This window comes from Schistocerca nitens, chromosome 2 (genome assembly GCF_023898315.1).
Source record: "Schistocerca nitens isolate TAMUIC-IGC-003100 chromosome 2, iqSchNite1.1, whole genome shotgun sequence".
Classification (NCBI taxonomy): Eukaryota; Metazoa; Arthropoda; class Insecta; order Orthoptera; family Acrididae; genus Schistocerca; species Schistocerca nitens.
This window is the reverse complement of record NC_064615.1, coordinates 444,397,789-444,407,082: the sequence shown is the minus strand read 5'-3', so window position 1 is coordinate 444,407,082 and position 9,294 is coordinate 444,397,789. Positions and strand designations below refer to the sequence as shown.

At 47.4% G+C, this 9,294-nt stretch overlaps 1 non-coding gene across 1 annotated transcript; it reads left to right on the top strand.

Annotated features, from left to right (window-relative positions):
• Window positions 1-9,017: 9,017 nt before the first annotated feature.
• Window positions 9,018-9,092, top strand: Trnas-cga (transfer RNA serine (anticodon CGA)). Its single transcript has one exon. It is a non-coding gene; the product is annotated as a tRNA-Ser (tRNA).
• Window positions 9,093-9,294: the final 202 nt, after the last annotated feature.

Sequence of the window (9,294 nt, the reverse complement as noted above, 5' to 3'; positions counted from 1 at the left end):
TGCTTATCTTCTTTAAATCTTGTATAAAAATTACTGAGAATATAGCAAACGTATCTGTTCTTTCGCGCTCATTGCCGTACACTCTGGGATACGAGAAGGGATCCGTATTGGAGACTTCACGGTTCCTTAATCTACTGCCCGAATTTTGTGGTATGAAAATGGCAGGGCTATGTTATCTGAAATCAGTTTCTTTCCAGTCCTGTATGATATATAATTATGATTCGGAATCCTATAAAACTCGTTTTTTTTTAATGGCTAATTTTACTGTTACATACATTTCCTGTTTGTGTTTCTGGATGTACAGCACAGGGGAACGGAAGTTTTGGAATTTTTGAAAGTAATTCCAGGAACAAACAATTTCTCTCCCCCACCCCTCCCCCCCAAAATTTATTTTAGGTTCCTTTTACTCTTTTGGCATTGAACATTGGGATGAGAACGACCTCAGTTGAATACGTGATTTTATTTGAAAGTAACATCCTGTTCCTTCTCTTTTAATTTGTTTTAATTTTAAAATCTTAGCTGCATAGTTCCTTATCTGATATTTCAAGTTTGACGATCTCCTCCCTTGTGCGTGTACAGAATATTATTATTATTGCAGTTTGCACCGTATCATGGACCTAAACTGTACCGAAACCTGTCGTGTACCCAATAAAAATTGTGGAGTAAGCACCTGTCCTACAGTTTTCTTCATTTTACAAAACAGCTGAATAGAAGTGATATATTCTGAAAGAGATCACAGGTCTCACACCAGCTAAAAGTTTTTCTTCGATCTCTAAACTTTGAACAGATGTACTGGAAACAGTATTACTTGGAAAGAAAACCAAGAAAGAAACATATGGATCTATTGTAAAGAACAAGGAGTAAATAAATAAAGACAGTACAAATTAGGGGACAATGGTTAGATAGCTAGAGCAACAAGGCATAGCTTTTATCTGCCCTATGGGGTTAAGGGCTACGTTGCCAGCCCACAAGACCCCCACACACAGGACGAGTCGGCGGACCCCTTCCCCTCTCCTTGCGCCGAGCGGGTCTGCCCCGACTCGATCGCCTGTGTTTGGGAGGCGGGCTCATAGTTAGTTGTGTGGTGTGGACGCATCAGGATTATAAACTGTTTGATGAAGCATTAGAGGTATTTCTTAGCCACTTGGTAGGTTTTCTACATACTTATAACACAATTCCTCATTGCTTTACGTCTGTAGCAATGCTGCTTAGCATCAACAGACTCCGCACACAGTCGATGCATTCATTGTGTAAGAGAGATCCGATTACGTAGGTTCAATGTTTTAGAATATATGTCACGAAATGACTTGTTAAAATTTGCCGATTGACATAATTGAGCCATACTACGTGAAGAACCGTTTTCTCGTATCGAAAAGCCTTATTTACAGGTATTCGTTATTCCTAATTCTGTTACGGTACAACGATCTGTTCTCAATTAGTACATGGATATATATATCTCGGTAGTGATTTCACTGACAGTTTTGAGACTATCTTATCATAGTCTTTGGTGTGCCGTCACGTGTGCTGGACCACTCTTGAAATTGCTCGTCAATATTCTACACTCCTGGAAATGGAAAAAAGAACACATTGACACCGGTGTGTCAGACCCACCATACTTGCTCCGGACACTGCGAGAGGGCTGTACAAGCAATGATCACACGCACGGCACAGCGGACACACCAGGAACCGCATTTGTGCACCGCCGCCGTCAGTGTCAGCCAGTTTGCCGTGGCATACGGAGCTCCATCGCAGTCTTTAACACTGGTAGCATGCCGCGACAGCGTGGACGTGAACCGTATGTGCAGTTGACGGACTTTGAGCGAGGGCGTATAGTGGGCGCGCGGGAGGCCGGGTGGACGTACCGCCGAATTGCTCAACACGTGGGGCGTGAGGTCTGCACAGTACATCGATGTTGTCGCCAGTGGTCGGCGGAAGGTGCACGTGCCCGTCGACCTGGGACCGGACCGCAGCGACGCACGGATGCACGCCAAGACCGTAGGATCCTACGTAGTGCCGTAGGGGACCGCACCGCCACTTCCCAGCAAATTAGGAACACTGTTGCTCCTGGGGTATCGGCGAGGACCATTCGCAACCGTCTCCATGAAGCTGGGCTACGGTCCCGCACACCGTTAGGCCGTCTTCCGCTCACGCCCCAACATCGTGCAGCCCGCCTCCAGTGGTGTCGCGACAGGCGTGAATGGAGGGACGAATGGAGACGTGTCGTCTTCAGCGATGAGAGTCGCTTCTGCCTTGGTGCCAATGATGGTCGTATGCGTGTTTGGCGCCGTGCAGGTGAGCGCCACAATCAGGACTGCATACGACCGAGGCACACAGGGCCAACACCCGGCATCATGGTGTGGGGAGCGATCTCCTACACTGGCCGTACACCACTGGTGATCGTCGAGGGGACACTGAATAGTGCACGGTACATCCAAACCGTCATCGAACCCATCGTTCTACCATTCCTAGACCGTCAAGGGAACTTGCTGTTCCAACAGGACAATGCACGTCCGCATGTATCCCGTGCCACCCAACGTGCTCTAGAAGGTGTAAGTCAACTACCCTGGCCAGCAAGATCTCCGGATCTGTCCCCCATTGAGCATGTTTGGGACTGGATGAAGCGTCGTCTCACGCGGTCTGCACGTCCAGCACGAACGCTGGTCCAACTGAGGCGCCAGGTGGAAATGGCATGGCAAGCCGTTCCACAGAACTACATCCAGCATCTCTACGATCGTCTCCATGGGAGAATAGCAGCCTGCATTGCTGTGAAAGGTGGATATACACTGTACTAGTGCCGACATTGTGCATGCTCTGTTGCCTGTGTCTATGTGCCTGTGGTTCTGTCAGTGTGATCATGTGATGTATCTGACCCCAGGAATGTGTCAATAAAGTTTCCCCTTCCTGGGACAATGAATTCACGGTGTTCTTATTTCAATTTCCAGGAGTGTATAAGGTTTTAGTCTTCAGTTACTTATTTTAACGGTTATTTGTGTTAATATTTGCTGTAAAAGTAACCTGTTAGTCGATTTTCATCAATATCAGTCTTTCTTCCTGTGTTATTGACTCGAGTGGTCTGTTATTCGTGAGTGTGCTCATGTCGTTAGTCCAAGCCTCACGCCTCAGTAGTGTGTTTACTTTTTTCTTAGTTCAGTTGCAGCTTTAGCGGTTATAGAGCTAAGTACTGACAAAGTTATTTTAGCATGTTACACAGTTATCAAATTTAATAGCTTTCAGTGGTATTTAGTGCTGTTTGTGGCGAAATAACGATTTAATAAAATTTTAGAAACGTTCGCTCGCTGTGTTGTTTAGAGTTTTCTGTGCGTTGATGTCGTTAGTAAATTTCGTGCGTTACTTTTCAGGTGAAGTTTCTTGTGAAATATTTCAGTAAAATTTTCATATAGTGTTTTAACTTCGTTGAGTGTTCGAGTGAACATTCGAAGTTTTGGTTTTAGCGTAGCAATTGTCTGAAATTTAGTTGGTATGGGTATTAGCTGTGGTGTAGTAGTATTAATACAAGGGGTAGTTGCTTTCTTAGGAGACAGAGAATTTCGAGACCGCTATTGTTAGGTCTAAAAATAGTTCTACTGGTGTAACTGAACTTAAGTAACGTAGACATATAGTTTTTTTTCAGTAACTGTACAATTTTACCATGAGTGGGAGTTGTGGGCTCTGTCGTATGTATGTGAGTAGTGAGTTATGGTGTTAGATTTGTTCAAAGTATTTTCTTTGGGGGGAATTAGATGGGGAAGCCAGTGGGTATTCTAGCGAGCTCCTTTCCTGGAAATGCAGTATCTGTAGTAGAAATATGTTGATAGAGCACCAGGAGCGTAAGATCTGTGCCCTTCGGGTGCAGTTACAATAGCAAAGGAGGAAATAGATAGGTTGAGTAGGGTGAAAGGTGGTGGGGAATAGGAAGTGGCAGTTAGCTAGACGGCAACTAGGAGGAGGATGAGGTATTCAGACAGTTATACTTTGCATATATGCAATAGATTTGACCAACTGTCAGAGGAGCCTCTTGTAGTTGTAGATGTAGAGAACATGCAGTAGTCCTCAGCAGTTAGGACACCTAGGTCAGTTGTGAAGTCTAACAGAAAGAAGAAGGTTTTGCTGTTAGGTAGTTCAAACGGTAGATGTGTGGGCCAGCAGTTGTAGGAATTGTTCGGGAGTGAGTACCAGGTCACTAGCACTGTGAAGCCTAGTGCAGGGTTGGCTCAGGTGACTGACAGCATAGGGGAATTATGTAGGAATTTTACGAAGGAGGATCAGGTAGTGATAGTAGGTGGATCAGGGAACAGCCTTGATAGGGAAGGGGGAATATGATATAGGTGGTGACCTGGTAAAGATAGCTACTCAGGCTGGTGGCACTTATTTGCATTTCATGCAGCTGTGTCAGCGTCATGCTCGGCTTCATCTTAATGCAGCTGTTAGGCGCGTTAACATGAGGCTGGAGAAGGCGCTGATGGCTGAGGGCATGGCTCACATTTCAGTGGTGCCAGTTGAGTCTATCGGTAGATCGGGTTTCACGCGACCTGGCCTTGCTAGGTATGGCAAGGGGAGGCTGGCAAAGCTTATAGATGACAATGTAGTGGGTGGTGATACGATCACTAATGGAAAAATTCCTGTAGTAGTTGTTGTTAGAGGTGCACCTTTTTTTAGACTGAAGTCAGCTGATAGGTATACCAGCTTAAAGGAAGACCTTCTGACTAAGGGCTCACCTTCAGAGGACATCATGTTTCCAAGTAAAGAAGGAATTAGCATATTTCATCAAAATATAAGACGTATTAGAGATAGTGAACTTCTAGATGTTGACTTTGAAATCATTGGTATATCGGAGCACCAATTACATAATTTGACAATTCAGAGGCTTCCTTTACCAGGATGCAGATTGGCTGGCTGTTTTTCAGGGAGTTTCTTGCGGAGTGGGGGACTGCCCATGTATGTAAAAAAGTTCTCTGACTTCAGGGCATTTCTGTTCGAGCCGAAGATGGTTCTTGATTCACTTTATAGGAAGTGCCAGAAGTTAGTTATATGTGGTGACTTCAATATTAATTTTGTATTTGATGGCGCAGGAAAACCCGATGTTGGTAGATATCCGAAATTCGTATGATCTGATGCAGACTGTGTTTTTTACAACTAGGGTGCAGGAGAACAATAGCATGGCCATAGGCAATATTTATATTCATTCTTCATTACTAGATGGGCATAGTGTTGGTAAAAGGGTGAATGGCTTTTCAGACCATGATGCACGAATTTTAACACTAAAAGGCTTTTGTACTCAAACAAATGTCACATGTAATTACAAACTATGTAGGAATGTTAATCCAATGGCAATAGACAGTTTTTTAAACCTTGTCAAAGAACATGAGTGGCAGGATGTATAGTGCCGATAACATAGATAATAAATATAATCCAGAATGAGATTTTCACTCTGCAGCGGAGTGTGCGCCGATATGAAACATCCTGGCAGATTAAAACTGTGTGCCCGACCGAGACTCAAACTCGGGAGCTTTGCCTTTCGCGGGCAAGTGCTCTACCAACTGAGCTACCGAAGCATGACTCACGCCCGGTACTCAAAGCTTTACTTCTGCCAGTACCTCCTCTCCTACCTTCCAAACTTTACAGAAACCCTCCTGCGAACATTGCAGAACTAGCACTCCTGAAAGAAAGGATATTGCGGAGACATGGCTTAGCCACAGCCTGGGGGATGTTTCCAGAATGAGATTTTCACTCTGCAGCGGAGTTTGCGCTGATATGAAACTTCCTGGCAGATTAAAACTGTGTGCCCGACCGAGACTCGAACTCGGGACCTTTGCCTTTCGCGGGCAAGTGCTCTACCAACTGAGCTACCGAAGCACGACTCACGCCCGGTACTCACAGCTTTACTTCTGCCAGTACCTCGTCTCCTACCTTCCAAACTTTACAGAAGCTCTCCTGCGAACCTTGCAGAACTAGCACTCCTGAAAGAGAGGATATTGCGGAGACATGGCTTAGCCACAGCCAGGGGGATGTTTCCAGAATGAGATTTTCACTCTGCAGCGGAGTGTGCGCTAATATGAAACTTCCTGGCAGATTAAAACTGTGTGCCCGACCGAGACTCGAACTCGTGACCTTTGCCTCTTCGCGGGCAAGTGCTCTATCAACTGAGCTACCGAAGAACGACTCACACCCCAGGCTGTGGCTAAGCCATGTCTCCGCAATATCCTTTCTTTCAGGAGTGCTACTTCTGCAAGGTTCGCAGGAGAGCTTCTGTAAAGTTTGGAAGGTAGGAGACGAGGTACTGGCAGAAGTAAAGCTGTGAGTACCGGGCGTGAGTCGTTATTCGGTAGCTCAGTTGGTAGAGCAGTTGCCCGCGAAAGGCAAAGGTCCCGAGTTCGAGTCTCGGTCGGGCACACAGTTTTAATCTGCCAGGAAGTTTCATATCAGCGCACACTCCGCTGCAGAGTGAAAATCTCATTCTGGAAACTTCCCCCAGGCTGTGGCTAAGCCATGTCTCCGCAATATCCTTTCTTTCAGGAGTGCTAGTTCTGCAAGGTTCGCAGGAGAGCTTCTGTAAAGTTTGGAAGGTAGGAGACGAGGTACTGGCAGAAGTAAAGCTGTGAGTACCGGGCGTGAGTCGTTCTTCGGTAGCTCAGTTGGTAGAGCACTTGCCCGCGAAAGGCAAAGGTCCCGAGTTCGAGTTTCGGTCTGCCACACAGTTTTAATCTGCCAGGAAGTGTCATATCAGCGCACACTCCGCTGCAGAGTGAAAATCTCATTCTGGAAACATCCCCCAGGCTGTGGCTAAGCCATGTCTCCGCAATATCCTTTCTTTCAGGAGTGCTAGTTGTGCAAGTTTCGCAGGAGAGCTTCTGTAAAGTTTGGAAGGTAGGAGACGAGGTATTGGCAGAAGTAAAGCTGTGAGTACCGGGCGTGAGTCGTGCTTTGGTAGCTCAGTTGGTAGAGCACTTGCCCGCGAAAGGCAAAGGTGCCGAGTTCGAGTCTCGGTCGGGCACACAGTTTTAATCTGTCAGGAAGTTTCATATCAGCGCACAGTCCGCTGCAGAGTGAAAATCTCATTCTGGAAACATCCCCCAGGCTGTGGCTAAGCCATGTCTCCGCAATATCCTTTCTTTCAGGAGTGCTAGTTCTGCAAGGTTCGCAGGAGAGCTTCTGTAAAGTTTGGAAGGTAGGAGACGAGGTGCTGGCAGAAGTAAAGCAGTGAGTACCGGGCGTGAGTCGTGCTTCGGTAGCTCAGTTGGTAGAGCACTTGCCCGCGAAAGGCAAAGGTGCCGAGTTCGAGTCTCGGTCTGCCACACAGTTTTAATCTGCCAGGAAGTGTCATATCAGCGCACACTCCGCTGCAGAGTGAAAATCTCATTCTGGAAACATCCCCCAGGCTGTGGCTAAGCCATGTCTCCGCAATATCCTTTCTTTCAGGAGTGCTAGTTGTGCAAGTTTCGCAGGAGAGCTTCTGTAAAGTTTGGAAGGTAGGAGACGAGGTATTGGCAGAAGTAAAGCTGTGAGTACCGGGCGTGAGTCGTGCTTTGGTAGCTCAGTTGGTAGAGCACTTGCCCGCGAAAGGCAAAGGTGCCGAGTTCGAGTCTCGGTCGGGCACACAGTTTTAATCTGCCAGGAAGTTTCATATCAGCGCACACTCCGCTGCAGAGTGAAAATCTCATTCTGGAAACATCCCCCAGGCTGTGGCTAAGCCATGTCTCCGCAATATCCTTTCTTTCAGGAGTGCTAGTTCTGCAAGGTTCGCAGGAGAGCTTCTGTAAAGTTTGGAAGGTAGGAGACGAGGTACTGGCAGAAGTAAAGCAGTGAGTACCGGGCGTGAGTCGTGCTTCGGTAGCTCAGTTGGTAGAGCACTTGCCCGCGAAAGGCAAAGGTGCCGAGTTCGAGTCTCGGTCGGGCACACAGTTTTAATCTGTCAGGAAGTTTCATATCAGCGCACCCTCCGCTGCAGAGTGAAAATCTTATTCTGGAAACATCCCCTAGGCTGTGGCTAAGCCATGTCTCCGCAATATCCTTTGTTTCAGGAGTGCTAGTTCTGCAAGGTTCGCAGGAGAGCTTCTGTAAAGTTTGGAAGGTAGGAGACGAGGTACTGGCAGAAGTAAAGCTGTGAGTACCGTGCGTGAGTCGTGCTTCGGTAGCTCAGTTGGTAGAGCACTTGCTCGCGAAAGGCAAAGGTCCCGAGTTTGAGTCTCGGTCGGGCACACAGTTTTAATCTGCCAGGAAGTTTCATATCAGCGCACACTCCGCTGCAGAGTGAAAATCTCATTCTGGAAACATCCTCCAGGCTAAGCCATGTCTCCGCAATATCCTTTCTTTCAGGAGTGCTAGTTCTGCAAGGTTCGCAGGAGAGCTCCTGAAAGTTTGGAAGGTAGGAGACGAGGTACTGGCAGAAGTAAAGCTGTGAGTACCGGGCGTGAGTCGTGCTTCGGTAGCTCAGTTGGTAGACCAGTTGCCCGCGAAAGGCAAAGGTCCCGAGTTCGAGTCTCGGTCGGGCACAGAGTTTTAATCCGCCAGGAAGTTTCATGTCAGCGCACACTCCGCTGCAGAGTGAAAATCTCATTCTGGAATCATCCCCCAGGCTGTGGCTAAGCCATGTCTCCGCAATATCCTTTCTTTCAGGAGTGCTAGTTGTGCAAGTTTCGCAGGAGAGCTTCTGTATAGTTTGGAAGGTAGGAGACGAGGTACTGGCAGAAGTAAAGCTGTGAGTACCGGGCGTGAGTCGTGCTTTGGTGGCTCAGTTGGTAGAGCACTTGCCCGCGAAAGGCAAAGGTCCCGAGTTCGAGTCTCGGTCGGGCACACAGTTTTAATCTGCCAGGAAGTTTCATATCAGCGCACACTCCGCTGCAGAGTGAAAATCTCATTCTGGAAACATCCCCTAGGCTGTGGCTAAGCCATGTCTCCGCAATATCCTTTCTTTCAGGAGTGCTAGTTCTGCATGGTTCGCAGGAGAGCTTCTGTATAGTTTGGAAGGTAGGAGACGAGGTACTGGCAGAAGTAAAGCTGTGAGTACCGGGCGTGAGTCGTGCTTCGGTGGCTCAGTTGGTAGAGCAGTTGCCCGCGAAAGGCAAAGGTCCCGAGTTCGAGTCTCGGTCGGGCACACAGTTTTAATCTGCCAGGAAGTTTCATATCAGCGCACACTCCGCTGCAGAGTGAAAATCTCATTCTGGAAACATCCCCCAGGCTGTGGCTAAGCCATGTCTCCGCAATATCCTTTCTTTCAGGAGTGCTAGTTGTGCAAGTTTCGCAGGAGAGCTTCTGTAAAGTTTGGAAGGTAGGAGACGAGGTACTGGCAGAAGTAAA